This window comes from Drosophila arizonae, chromosome X (genome assembly GCF_054131065.1).
Source record: "Drosophila arizonae isolate 15081-1271.41 chromosome X, UAZ_ARI_1.0, whole genome shotgun sequence".
Taxonomy (NCBI): Eukaryota; Metazoa; Arthropoda; class Insecta; order Diptera; family Drosophilidae; genus Drosophila; species Drosophila arizonae.
Window position 1 is genome coordinate 18,467,355 of NC_142927.1, and position 14,538 is coordinate 18,481,892.

General features: G+C 39.7%; 2 protein-coding genes across 15 annotated transcripts in view; one reads left to right on the forward strand and one right to left on the reverse strand.

The window, feature by feature from the left end:
- Positions 1-14,538, reverse strand: part of LOC108620087 (uncharacterized) — a 241,107-nt gene that overhangs the window by 25,085 nt on the left and 201,484 nt on the right. The window lies entirely within an intron of this gene.
- fog (folded gastrulation) overlaps positions 13,552-14,538 on the forward strand; it is a 42,079-nt gene continuing 41,092 nt past the window's right edge. For 2 of the 4 annotated variants that reach the window (XM_089474713.1, XM_089474710.1), the window contains exon 1: positions 13,552-13,686. The gene's annotated coding sequence lies outside the window, so the exon portion shown is untranslated. The other 2 variants (XM_089474711.1, XM_089474712.1) reach the window with 2 other exon arrangements.

The window sequence follows — 14,538 nt, forward strand, 5'->3', positions numbered from 1 at the left end:
ACGCAATTAAAATTATGGCAGCCGACGTCGCCTTAGCCGGAAATTTTGTTTTTGCAATAAAATTAAAACTGAACAAAAAATGAAGAGAAAAAATTGCAACGAACCGAATATTAATTATTCCGTATTTCCGCTGGACCCAGCTAAAATAATAGAGTCCAGCATAAAATATATCTAATGGCTGCATACAGATTCGACGCGCCCTGGCCAAAGGTCAGGCAAGCACAAAATGTTTTATAGTATTTCTAAATTCTGCAAAATTTAATTCATCCACATAGAATTCGCACTAAATTTTATATATTTCCCCTTTTTAGGAACAAGGCATAAAGCTTAATTGGCTTACAGACTTACGGTTTATTCCCAGAAATAAATTTTTAGAGAGACCTAATACTGGATTTTAATTAGTTGCTGAATAAATTTTGTACTAGATACATTTTTAGTCAACTTTTAAAATTAGCTAAAGTCAAACTACAGACTTATTTTTGACTGTTGGTAATACACTTTGAGCGAAGAGGCCTGAGGCCTAATCTAAGATAGTCAAATGTGTTTTCCTTACTTGTAAAACTTTTGGAAATACCCAGCTATTCTAATATTCAATTTATGCCCAGGCTATGATATAAAATGATCGATAATTATAGACGAATGTGATGAGTTATCGAAAAGTAAATGCAGCTGGTACTCCGAAAATGCATATTTAGAATAATAAATAAATCTTTATCTGCGCGGACAGGCAAGAAAAAAGATATAGCTATTTCTTCTCAGCTCGTCCTTCTGATGGGAAATATATATTGTTCATTGGAAGGATTATAATTATGATTATGATTCATTAGATGGATTGGAAATATTTATATATACATATATATAATAAATCTTCCGCCGGATCTGTCGCCGGATCTATCGCCGGTTCTTTTGCTATCGCTGTAGCTATCTCTGGATCTACCGCCTGATTTCCAGCTGGATCTACTTCCGCATCTACGCTTTCGTCTGCCCTTCACATAATATTGCACAACCCCATCATGCCCCGAGCTCACATTTTTCATATTTACGACAATGGCATTTACAATTGTTCCGCTGTCGATAGAAATATTTTGTTTTTACTGCCAATCGATTACGAATTGATCAAATAAATTCACTTAACTGAAAAGGTCTTTAAATATATTAGAAATTATGGCGTATTTTGTATATGCCATGCCCTCGCGCCGTAAATATTTCAATTTGGTAATTAAATGGACTTTCAGTGGAGTGAAACACCTGTGCCGTGAGACACGTCACCTGGCCGCGGGGCAGGGATGGTCGTTGGTTGGCTGTTAAACAGCCATTGACCAGATGATTTGGCCATAGCTCAAATAGGCTCGTGCCACATTTGTATGCCCCGATTTTCATCCCCCGCGTGGCAATTTCGATTAGTGGCCATGACAACTGAGCCATTGTTACCACAATTTTGTCGTTCGCTTGGCAGCCAGCTAACAGTTAGTCCAGCTCCAGCTAGCGGCCGGTCAGCCGGTTAGCAGGTTAATCGCCAGATAAATGCGTAAACCTACATATGTACATGCAATATAGTACATTCGTACGTGATGTGTTGGTGTGTGTTAATGAAAAGTTAATTATCAAGAGAAAATGCGCAATGAAATTAAAAGGAATTATGCCAATTCACTTAACATTCACAAATATGCAAATAATAAATAGGCAATATGCGGTGTTCTGTTTCAATGATAGTAAAACAAATACCATAATGCTAATGGTGATAGTAATAATAGTAATAAAATTACATTATAATCAAATCATGAATGCTTAATGTGGCGACAAAACGCACTGATTACCGATACAATATTAACGATAAATAAATAAATATTTTAAATGTTTAGCTGCGATGGGACTTGTTCGATAAAGTGAAAACTGGGAAGAGCGCAGCTTCCATAGCCCGAGTCTCTTTAGGCATATCAATTTGAATTCATTGAAAATAAACAACAGGTGCAATTTTGAACGTAAATGTTATCGATAAATATCGTTTCTGCATCATATATAAAACTACAACGTTCTTATTAATCGGTCTGTATTATATTTTCAAAAGTACATAATTAACAAAATTCGAAAATGATTGTTTATCGATAGCTGTCGATTATTTATAACAATTATAAATATAGTTCATGCTATAATACAATACATTTTTCAAAATTTACTAAAATAATCACAATTTATTTTGTATTATTTATAGATAAAACGCCAGTTATGTGAATTATTCAAATGCAAATTTATGTTTATCGAAGACTATCGACTATATTTTTGTCTTTTATCCTACATGCTAAACTACAATATTCTAATATCTATACATAGCTATTTCATTTAAATCTTCTCTACCAAAAAACTAATTTGTTTACGAGTGCAATCTTGCCAATCGATGTATATCGATTAATTAAACACAGTGCTGTGCAGTCAACAACACTGCCCTAGTCGCTGCTCGCCGAATCGCAATCTTTCCTCACCTAAAAATCATGGAACATCATTTTCTGCCCGTTCGATTTCTCCCCCTGTAAAAAAAAAAAAAAAAAAAAAAAACTAACGCAAAAAGTAAAAAAGAAAGATTTGTGTATATATAAAAAATATGTTGCCCCATATTAAAGGCCAATCTAAGCCCGAACCTAATGCAGGAATGGCATTGGAGCGCTGGCAATAAAATGAAAAATTGCAAATTTGTATGCAGCTGTTTGCAATTGAATGCATCGCTGCACCGAATGTACCTTAATGCGAATATGAATATTCGTATGCATGCAAATATGGAAATCAGCAGCAGCAACAGAAGCAGCAGCAACAGCAGCAGCAATAGCAGAAGCAAAACAAACTAGGAACTTACTGCAGCCCCCAATTTCGTACGGACAGCCCCAATCACTAGTTGCGTTTCTGACTTGAAGGTCCAACGAGCTGTGCATTAATTAAAGCTCTTGGCAGAACAGCTAAGATGTGTGAAGGTCTGATATATGTACATAGTTATATATGTATATACTGAATTGGCGATCGATATGTAATCGATAACAATGTCATGCTCTCTAGCTAGACATAAAAAGTGAAATCCAGCTGCAGCACAGGCGATAGAATGTAATGCTCGCGATTATTGAGATTTGATAAGGGCAAGTAAGATTCGATAAGTATACATATTCTCAAAAAGACAGGATCTTCGATAACAATACAAGAAATGAACTATGTAATAAGTTATGATGGCAACAAATGAAATTGCACAAATTAGAAAAGAAAAACTGGCTGCACCGCAATCGATATGTTATCGATAACTATTCTTTGATCTGCAGACGATTAGTTTTGCAAGCAAAGTTTTGGCAGTTTGGGATGTACTTAGTGGATTGATAGCAGCTATTCGCTTTTAATACGAGACAGTGCAAGTTATATTCATGCATTTATAGTATAATAAGCAAACGATACTTCGATAACGATAACTACTTTAAACAGTTGTCAAGGCCGCCACAACTCAAACAATTTGCATTATAAATAATTATCAAATTTATGCCTTTGCCAAATCAAATGAATCGACAATCGATCTTGAGCTAGTAGAGACGATAGTTTTGCTTTCCATGGAGCACGCACAAGTCTTGAGACTTTCCGGATCTCAGCAGCGAAAGTCTTCGATGACAACGGCTGCACTATTAGCCAATGATAAGTGTTTTTTCTCAGTGGGTTTTTGTTTTGTTGATTTTTGCTTTTTCCTCTGGCTTTGTTGGGTGCTGCCTAGACCCCAGAGTGGGACATGGCAGAGCCATAGAACCATGATGAGTTGGCATTTGAAGCACGGCGGGACATTGTTTTGGCCATGGGCCATGGGCATGCGCCCTCTACAGTGTGTCTCAAAATTAATTGCAATTAAAAATCCAGTTACCTCAGGCAATGAATACAGCGACAACGATGCTCATGATGATGATGATGATGATGATGGCGATGATGGCGATGATGAGGACGATCTCTAATGCCGGCAATGACGCTGGCAATAACTTTGCGACCAACTCTAGCTGGGGACTGCGGCTGTCTCTCTGTTTCTATCTGTGACTGGGACTGAAGGCTCAAAGTCTGAGCTCGGATGACATTAGCGTTGACAGCGCACACAACAAAGGAGTGCAGCAGCAGCAACAGCAACAACAAAAAACAACTTTGTTAATACTAGTAAGCATCTCATCATTCAGTCAACAACGTACAGACACAGACATAGAGACAGAGAGAAGAGAGGCAGAGGCAGAGGCAGAGGCAGAGAGCTGCAGACTTATGCACCTGTGTTTGCTCTTACCGTGTGCCCCCAACTTTAGTCTCCCTTCTGGCCGTCGCTCCTGCTCCTGCCCTGTGCTGCTATTTCATTTTAATGACTCACGTGACTTTCACGTATCTCCTCTTGCAGGCAGTTCCCAAGCTTCCAGCAGCAGCAGCAGCGGCAGCGGCGGCAGCAACAACAAAGTCATGCTAGTTGAGGCAGCAGCAAAAGTATAATCATAATAATAAAAGTTATACACGTAACATGCTATTACATAACAGACACCTGGTTACATACATACACACACACACACACTCAGAGGTCCAGGCTTTGGCCCTGGCCACGCCCTCTGCAGACCGCCCCTCAAACGAGACAGCGAGACTTTGCCTTGATATGGTTTTTTACTTAATTTGAACAACACACGAGTTGCCCGGAACCCTAACCGGAGGCGCTGCTGGAGCGGTGGGCGTGCCTCTGCTGAGAGCGAGGCAATGGGATGTGTGCGGAGGGGGCTTTTATTAGCTGCAGCCAGAGCTACAGCCACGCCGGTTACCTACTTACTTAGCTCAGTCAATTTGCAGGCAGCAAATGATAAGAGTCAAAGACTCGGCGCAAAGCTGCGCATATTATTTGTTAAGTATGCCATCTTCTGGAATTGCTGCATCGTTTGTCTGGCAATTGTGTGGCATGCCTCACATTTCGATACTTGACATTTGCCACTGTATTCCGGCCGTAATGTAGCCAGTGATAGCCTCGTCGCGTCCTGTCTCTTGGCTGCCTCGCAATCTCCAAGCCAGTGACAGCCCATTCATCAAATCGGCGTTGCCGACGTTTTCGGGCATTGAACGTGTGAATGGGCTGGCGAATGGCGAATGGAATAGGCATGGATGTGGGCGGCTTTTGAGTTGAGCGGGCATGGCCATCGAGTGTGGGTAATTGGCCATGCCCAGCCAGAGCGCCTCCTTATGCGCTTGCTTCTCTTTTTTGCTGGCATTGCTGGCCTTTTGACAGGAAACATTAGCGCCTGGCGTCTGCTGGCTATTTGGTTGCTGTTTCCACATCAAATGAAGTCCAATATGGGGCTGGCGCACTCGTGGCCCGCATTGCTGGAGTAGTCGAATCAGCTGTGATTGACAGCAGCCGGAATGCCAGCCGCTGTTAAGACAAACAATCTGGCGGTTTTTGTGGTTTTTAAGCGAAAATGAAAAATGTCAATTTGACAGCCAACAACGGGGGATGAAACCAAATCATTTTCCCCCCACTCATGCAGAGTGTGAGCGCTTCCCTCATGCGGCCAGTCCCTATTCGACAAAAAGGCCCAGCCCTCCTCCTCCTCCAGCTGCTCCTCCTGCTCCGACCGCCATCTGTCGCTAGCCATTTGCGGGTCGCACTTTAAGTAGATTGTCGTGTTTAACTGACACATTGCGGTTGCCCCTGGTAACTGGCGAGAGTGGGGAGTGGGGAGTGAGGAGTGGGGAGTGGCATCCCTGCCAACCTGCCTGGCTAACTGCTCTTGGGTTTCTATTGAAAATAACAGAAATGGTTTGTTTTGTTTCGCTCAGTTCATTTTGGCCATGGCTCTTCGCCTTAAGGCCATAAGCGGCAGCACCACTTTTCAAAAATAGAACCAAGCGGAAAAAGCCAAAAGCCCATAAAAAAAAGCGCGACTAAATACAACAAAAGCAAACAAATAAAGCGAGAGAAATAAAGAGAGAGGGAGAGGGAGAGGGAGAGAAAAGAAATAATGTTACGTGCACATACAAGCAAAGGAAAATCGAAGCAGTTTAAATGGACAGCAGCAGCAGCAGCAGCAGCTCCTCCTGCAAGGCGGAAGACTAGCCACCGACAACAGCAGCAACAACAACAACAACACCAACAACACCTTTTAAAGTGCGGCCCAGAAAAGGCAGCGACTGCGGGCAGTAAAAGCAGCAATTTAAAGGCGATTAGAATTGATTATAATTAGTTGTTGTTGACCACAAGAGCAGCAGCAACAGCAGCAACAACAGCAGCAGCAACAATCACCAACACACAAACAACAGCAACTGCTGCCGTCTTTCCCCAGGGTTCGGATATTACTTATGCATATTAACATGAAATGAAGTTATTTTTTACTTAAAATGACATTTATATGCTACGAATTCTTTATGATTATTATTCTAACTGTTATTGTTATGATTGGCATAGGGCAAACGTTTGCCCCAGCCTCAGGAGGAGGTGACAGCAGCTGACTTCGGCAGGCGGCAGGAGACGGTGCTCCTTTGAATAGCACTTGGCAAACGAGCAACTAAATTGGCTTAAAGTATAAACAGAATAGGGTAACAAGTCGAAGCAACTGAGCTGACAGTAACGACTACAGGATACCCATTGAAATACTGCAGCAATTATTATTTACTATGCCTTCGGGACTTGACAACTATGAATAAATGATGAACTTAAGATATTACATTCTATTTGGATTAATTTAGTATTTGTTTTATTTATTATTCTTAGCTCGAATTTTAAGGAATCTGACAATATTTATGAATTGAATTGTTTTTAATTATTTATGTCTATGCATATTCATAGTCTATATACATATATGGGATCTAAAGTGGACCATTGTGAAATCAACTAATATACTATACTAATAATGCTATGGCATAGCATGGAAATACATTTAAGTACTATCGTAGTATCCGATCATAAGTTAGAGCCAAATGAGTCCTAGACAAAAAGTTAAAGGCAAAAAATCTTTCTTCTAAAATATGAGAGACCTATAGCTGGATCTATGCCACGCCCACCTACAACGAGACCCAAAGTCGCAGTCGACTGCAAACAAATTCTAATTGAATCTGAATAGGTTTGGCATCCAGAATTTTCCAGCAGACTGAGCACTCCTCCTGCTCGGTCTCCGTCCGTCGCTGTGGGCCAAATGGTAAATAACAAAATATGTGAAGTGACTTATTAATTGGCAGCGGATGTGTACAATAATCTCTCTGTGGGAGGCGGGGACGGAGGCGGTGGTGGAGGCGGGGCGGGACGGGGCTAGGCTCGTAGACAACTCTTTTCGGACTGGACAGTTGGAGTGTTGGGCTCGTCCAACGAAATTCCTGGAAGGTCAACAAATTACAGAGCTCTAAGACAGCAGCAACAACAACAACAACAACAGAGGGAGAGAAAGAAAAACCCCTATGCAGTGTTCAAAGTAGTTGTATCTTGTTCTTCTTGCTGTTGCTCGTGTACATTGTTTTTCTTCTGTTTTTTTTTTTTCGTTTTTTGTGATGAGTCATTGCCAAGTTCAAATGTCACGGCAAAGGGGCGATGCAGACGACGACGCCACTTGGCTTCATGTTTCCACGATTTTCTTGGTATCTGCCTGTCGCCCGCTCAGTTATCAGTGCTGCCCTCTCGCTCTACCACTCTCCCACTCGCTCTCTCTCTCTCTTAAGATATCTGGGTAAAATATTTCATCTTGTCGTCACATTGAAAAACAGGCGAGAGAAAAGTAACCCAGTAGCAAGTCGGCAAACGGCTGTAACCGACTGCGCACTGCTTGTCCGGAGCAGAGCCGATCCGAACCTTGTGAAGGCAGCTCTGAATCGAGTCAAAGGTTTGGTTTTATGGTATAAAACCAAAATTCTAAAAGTTTTCTTTTTATTTTACTATTTTTGTATTCTTATGATTTTACAATTTTTGATAATGCTGCTAGGGATCCGCCAGAATGAATAAGAAATTATGCTAAGGCCTCCTGAATTTGTACAGTTTCCTGATTAGCTTGAAGTTTGCTAGCCCATTTTAAATATTATCTCTGATTAGGAGATTTTACTTAGCCCATTTCGATAAATATTCGTTAATTCTCGGTTCTATATAATCTATCCCATAATTACCTAATCAAGTTATTTGATATTTCTTACTGGTGTACTATGTCAAAGAAAGAGAGAGAGAGAGAGAGAGAGAGAGAGAGAGAGAGAGAGAGAAAGAAATAAGCAAATTTTCATAGTAATAACTACGCATAGAATATCATCATAGACGAGATAGACATGATTTTGTGTCACTAAGGGGCCTTCACCTACACCTTCAGCTGCCCACTTTCAAGCCAACTAATATACTCTGGTCGCTCTCTAAGTGGAGCAACGGCAAGCCCAAACAACATTTTTTTGGCCCTGGGAACGCCCAAGTTGCCATTATCGGACTATCGGCCTATCGGCTTATCGAAAATGGAGCACTGAGCGGCTAAGTTGCATTCGTAATGCCTGCAAAGTCGAAAGATCTACATTAATCACGATTCATGTTCTTTTCTCTCTATGACTTCGAGTTCTAGTTCTTTTTCTCTATCTCCTCCGTCTCCTTCTTTTTCTTCCTCTTCTTCTTCGTATTGTAACTGTCAACTGTTAGCCTATTAGGTTTATAGTTTTTTAGAGCTAGCAAATTGTTGTCCACTTTTCATGTTGCTCGAACTTTTATCGTTGCAATTCATGTTGTTGTCAGAGTTGGTTTTTCCCCATTTGCTTTTTTTTTTTTTTTTTTTTTTGATATTTTCCTTCGCTTTCAATTCTGGTAGGCCCAAAGCGCACTGAAACCTAAAAATGTTGTTGTTGGCCTTTTTTCCGGCTGCGTTGTTGTTGTTGTTGTTGTTGGCCGTGGTGTATCTGTGTATCGGTATTTGGCATCTGTTACTACATGTGGCATGTATCTGTATCTGCAGCCGCATTTGTATCTCTATCTGTGTCTGACATGAATGTGCGGGGCTTCCAGGCCAAGCCCCGGCCCAGGCGCTGTCGACGTGTTGACATGTTTATCATTGTTATTATTTATGTTTAGATTTGAATGTCAATGTCGATGCCAGATACATGGGCATCGGCATCGTCATCGTCATCGGCATCGGCATCGACATCGGCATCGGCATCGACATTGGCATTGGCATTCGATTGCGGACTTTTTTTCCTCTTTCTTTTCTCCCCTAGCCAGCGTCGGGCTGGAGGTGAGGGAAAAGTGTTTCGGGTGCCGCCTGTTGTTGGGGTTTATTGTGCGCACTTTGAACTTTGATGGCATTAAGTTGTCAATTCGGGTTTTGACTTGCCAAAGACATAAATCGACAACGAGGCGGGAGAGTTTCAAATGAAAAAGGATTTCTCTTGTTGTGAAGCATGTGAAATCTTTTTAGGCCTGACTGTCGATTGATATCTTTTTCACATTTCCTCGCAACGCACCCACGCACCCACGCCCCCACCGCCCCACACCCCGACAACGTTCTGTTGACTGTTGACAACTTGAAAGTTTTATTCATTAGCTCAAGCAATTAAGAAAATTCCAAAATTTGATTTCTGCTTTTAGGCATTAAAATATTATGTTCCCAGAAAGCAAGCAGACAAAACTTTTTCGAAAGTGAAAACGAGAACCTTCACCAGAAAAAAAAAAACTACAAAACAAATGTAAAAAGTGAAAATGAAAATGAAGAAGAAGCAACAGCCCAGTCGAACAAGAAGAAGAAGGAGAAAAAACACCCAAAAAAAAAAAAGAAAAAACAAAAGAAATTAATTTCCATTGAATTCCAAATGCCACTTGGAAGATGCTTCGCAACAACAACTACAACAAGCAGAACAACAACAACAACAAATAACAACAACATCGACAACAACTGAAGTCAAACATTCGAAAGACAAAGAAATTTTTTAATTGATTTCACTTAAAGTACCAAAAAAAAAAAAAAGAAGCAAAATATGCTGAAGAAGACAAAGCACAAGAAGAAGAAGAAGCAGCAGCAGCAGAAGCTGAAGAAGCAGGAAAAGTATCAGCAAAAACAAAAAGCTGTTGTTTTTGGACTTTTGGGAAAGGCCAGTGGCAGAACGAAAGAGGCATATCCATCCGCAGTACACTTGACCATTAAAAAGTAAACTCCAACACCAATGCATACACACAGACACACACACACACACACACACACACACACACACACACACACAGACACACACACACACACACAGACTAATAGTGGGCGAGAGGAGCTTTAATGTGCGAGTCCAAGCGGGCATAATTGGCCATTATGTGGGCCTAAAAAACAGCAGCTACCGTTGGATGCTCGCAATGGGAGGAAGGGGAAGGGGGTGGTCATATTGAAGGGGCGGCCAATTAAAAGTAGCGTGAAATACAATTTGGCAATGGAGCAGCAAACACACAACAACAACAACACGAACAATAGCAACAGCAATTTATAGAGCGATAGTCGACTGGGCTGATACCCTGCAGTGACAGAGGGGGAGGCGGAAGGCAAGAGAGAGAAGAGATTTTATCATAATTGGCATAGTGCTACGATAGTGAAGAGGTGCTTTCAGTTGGGAGTCCTTTCCATTTATGTAAGATTTATTTAAAAATCGAAAAAAAAATAAAGAGCCTCTGTAAGAGCATCCCTCTTTAGTTTAAATCTTATCTGAAAATCGACAAATATAGGAAGCTCTCCTTAGTTTAAATCTCATCTGAACTTATCTAAGATGCATCTGAAAATCGGCAAAACGTAATAAAACCTTCTTTGTTTTAGTCTTATTTTAATTTCTTTGAGCTGCTTCAGAACATCTACAAATATATATGAGACTCTATATAACAGAACCTCCTCAGCTTTAGTCTATTTTTAATTTGTTTAAGCTGTATCTGAATATCGACAAATATATTAACTTAATTTCTTTTATATAACTCTTTATATATTAATGAAACCTTAAGACCTAAGAGCTTAGGACCTCTTAATTTGCATTCTGAAATTCTCTTATTCTCCACTCTGCACACTCCATTTTGATATACCCTTTATATATTCTGCCACTCTAGCACATTAACCCCTCTTAATGGCCATTGGCAATGCTTACAGGGTATCAGAACAACAGCATTACAGCGCATTGATATTAAACCATAATGGATTCGAACATATTCAAGTTGAGTTTAGGGATTTCAATAAAATCACGCCCCCAAGGCCCCGTACCCAGCATTAGGCAAATGGAAACAGAAATTAAATACGTTGCCAAAACCCAGCGGCTGTTGCTGAATTTGAGCAGGAATTGGAGCTGGTACCAGAGCAGGGGCTTTTATTTATACATATATAGAATATGAGAGAGAGAGAGAGAGAGAGAGAGAGATTTGTATATATTTCCTTGAATTTTCATTCTAGAGGATTGCGGGAAAAGTTAGTGTAAGCGGATGAGCTTAACGCAAGAGAAAGGTAGCTATGGGAGCTGGTAAAGCTATTGGGAGTTCTACTCTTGCGTGGTTAAGCAGAGATCCAACATTTTCCGGCTGACCTTTACAGCTGTTGAGATTTGGGCAAGGTTTAAGGGCTTAGTGGGAGTCGGTTGTACAGATTTCGCCATGATTTTTCTTTAGCTGCTGTTACACCTGACCTATGCCAAGACAAAATGTCTTGAACAATGCACAGAAGTTGCGTTGACAACAACAACAGCAACAACAACAACAACTTGACAAATTGAAAATGTGAAAAAATAGAAATTGATTTTCTTTGAAATAGTTTTGGACAAAAACAAAATTATCTAGAGAATTTCTATTTGTTTCTGAACGTGAAAACTGAATGGGAATTGTCATGCCCAGACCGACGACCCCTGCCCAGAGAGAGCGAGAGTGAGAGAGAGAGAGAGGCAGAGCTGGAGTCCCACAGTTAGACCCATTCCGAGCTGCGTGTCAGACGCTCTATGTAAATTTCTCAATTAGTTGCACAAACAAAGCAAAGAAATCCATTTCCCTGCTGTCATTAATCATGCGGCCCAACTATCTATCCACATACACAGACACACATTCAGTTCCAAACTCAGACGAATGCAGCTCAGCAAGAGTCCAGTTGCCAGTTGCCAGTGCCAGCGCCAGTTCTCAGTTAACACTCACCCAAAAAAATTGCTCTAAGCCAATGCTAATGTGCAGAGCCAAGCCGAGCACACGTACTCATCGCAATGAATAGTACATATATGTATATAGATATATTATATATACATATGTACCTATATGTTTCAGTAAATGGAAATTTCCAACTTAAATGTTATCGATAATTATTTAAAATTCCATTATTTATGTAGCTATCCGTTCAATTAGGTTGAATTGAAAGCTTTCTCGAGTCTGAAAATCTAGGAACTATATATATATATATATATATATATAACTATATAATACCATGAACAAAAATTTGAATTGAATTAAATAACTTTTGATATGCATTAGAAAAAAGTACTAATTTATTTCAATTGAAAATTGTTAAAAAATGTTTATAAAGCTAAAGCAGATCTTTCACTCAAACTGAATAAACAAACTTGTCATATGGTTATCCTACTGTTCATGGGAAATAAACGGTACTCTTCCATTGAAAAAGAATTAATTCTTGTCTGGTATTTGCTTAGACTAGAATGCAAAGAAGTGAATTGCAAAAAAAAAAAAAAAAAAAAAAAAAAAAAAAAAAAAAAATTATACCCTGATTTCCCATTTTCAAAAAAAAACAAGATGTCATTAGTTTGGGCCAGAATGAAATTGTTTATGAGGATCTTAGGGAGATGCATTGAAAGTTTACTGTATCTAGAAATACTTGTGCTTGTAAAATCGTGTGTATATAAAAATAGTAGTGCTGAATATCAGACGTTCATAGATACAATGAGTACTACTGGATGAAGTTACAATAAGAAATTCAAAACAATTATTGCTAAGGGACAAACTAAAAACAAAGTCAGATTTTAATATTAAATTTCATTAAGTAATTCATATTTTAGTGAATGCAATTTTGTGTTAGTGGCTTGATTTAAGCACTGCTTGGCATATAAGAAAAGTCACACATATACATACGTATAATATGCAAATTGATTCATTTTGTATGCATGCTCTCAATTTGAAATTTCATTAAGTTTCTATTTCTTTCGATAGACAAAAGAAGGAACTTTACCTCTCTAAATCACTTCTTTTTTTTCAAGCCAGACTCATTTACTTTTTAGTTAGCTCAAGCTTAATTGCCGGCAACAACATTATTTACAGCACTAGCAAAAATAATACCGCCAACAAAAACAACAACAGCAACAGCAACAACAACAACAACAACAATCGCCACTGCAGCTACATTGCTGCTGACACTAGTACGCGATTTAGTCGCCCAGTCAAAGTCGTTGCGCTCTCTTTGTCATCTGGCTCTCCTGCCCGCGCTCTCTCTCTCTCTCTCTCTCCTACACTCTCTCTCTTTCTCTCTCTTGCGCGCGCGCTCTATTCAGATGAACAGCAAGTCAACTCGTAGCCTCACGATCGTTTGACGCTCTTCTGCGTTCGCTCTCCCTCGCTCTACCGCTCTCGCTGTCGGCGCAGCGTCTGCTGCTGCTGCTGACGCTGCCGCTGCTGCTGCTGCTGGTGCTGGTGCTGCGGCTGGCTCGGAGCCACGACGCCCGCACACACATTTCCAAGCCTCATTCCATAAACAACTGTGAACGTGAACGGTAACGGTGCGTGTGTAGCTGAGCCTCTCTGCCTGAACGTCAGAGCTCGGGATCGTTAAAACGGGGCTCATCTGCCTCTACCCATATTCTGACCCCTCCCACCCTCGCTCCCTCTCACCAGCCGCAGAAATCAGAAACTTAAATGAAATGAACAGTGACAAGTGCCGTAAAGAGCAACCAAAACAGTTTGAACTTGTTTTTTTTTTTTTTTTTTTTTTTTTTTTGTATATTTTGAATTTTTTGGTCTCCGTGTTGTTTTATCTAATTTCTATTTTCGATTGCTATTTCTATTTCTGTGGTGCTCCGTTTTTTTAGTTTTTGTTTTTTGTCGAGTATTTAAAATATACCAAAATATAAGCATACACTATAACGGGATGTACGAGCACTTGACTAATGCTAACACAATTACAGTTATGTGCAATCGCACGAAACGTGCAAAATAAATGTTAAATTTTTCAAGTTTTAACTTGCATTTTTTTTTGTGCGCGCCAAAAAGCAAAAAACAAAAAAAAATGTGTCGCACTAAAAAAAAAAAAAAAATAAATAAAAATAAAAAATATTTTTTCACATGTATAGCAAAACGTTTCTTCGTGTGCATTTCTCTTTGGTGATGTGTTTCGCTTTTGGTTTTAGTTTGACCCGATTCCTATTTGAATTTTGTGGACTGTGTAACCAAATGACAAAAGCAACAATAACAAACAAATTCGAGACAACAATAACAACAACAAAAGCCCAAGCATATCTGTGAAAGGAAACAAAAAGCGAGTGAAATAAAATGCACAAAAAAAATCAAATAAATTAAAATAAAATAAAATAAAGCTTAATATTCATATAGAGAGACATACATACATACGTACA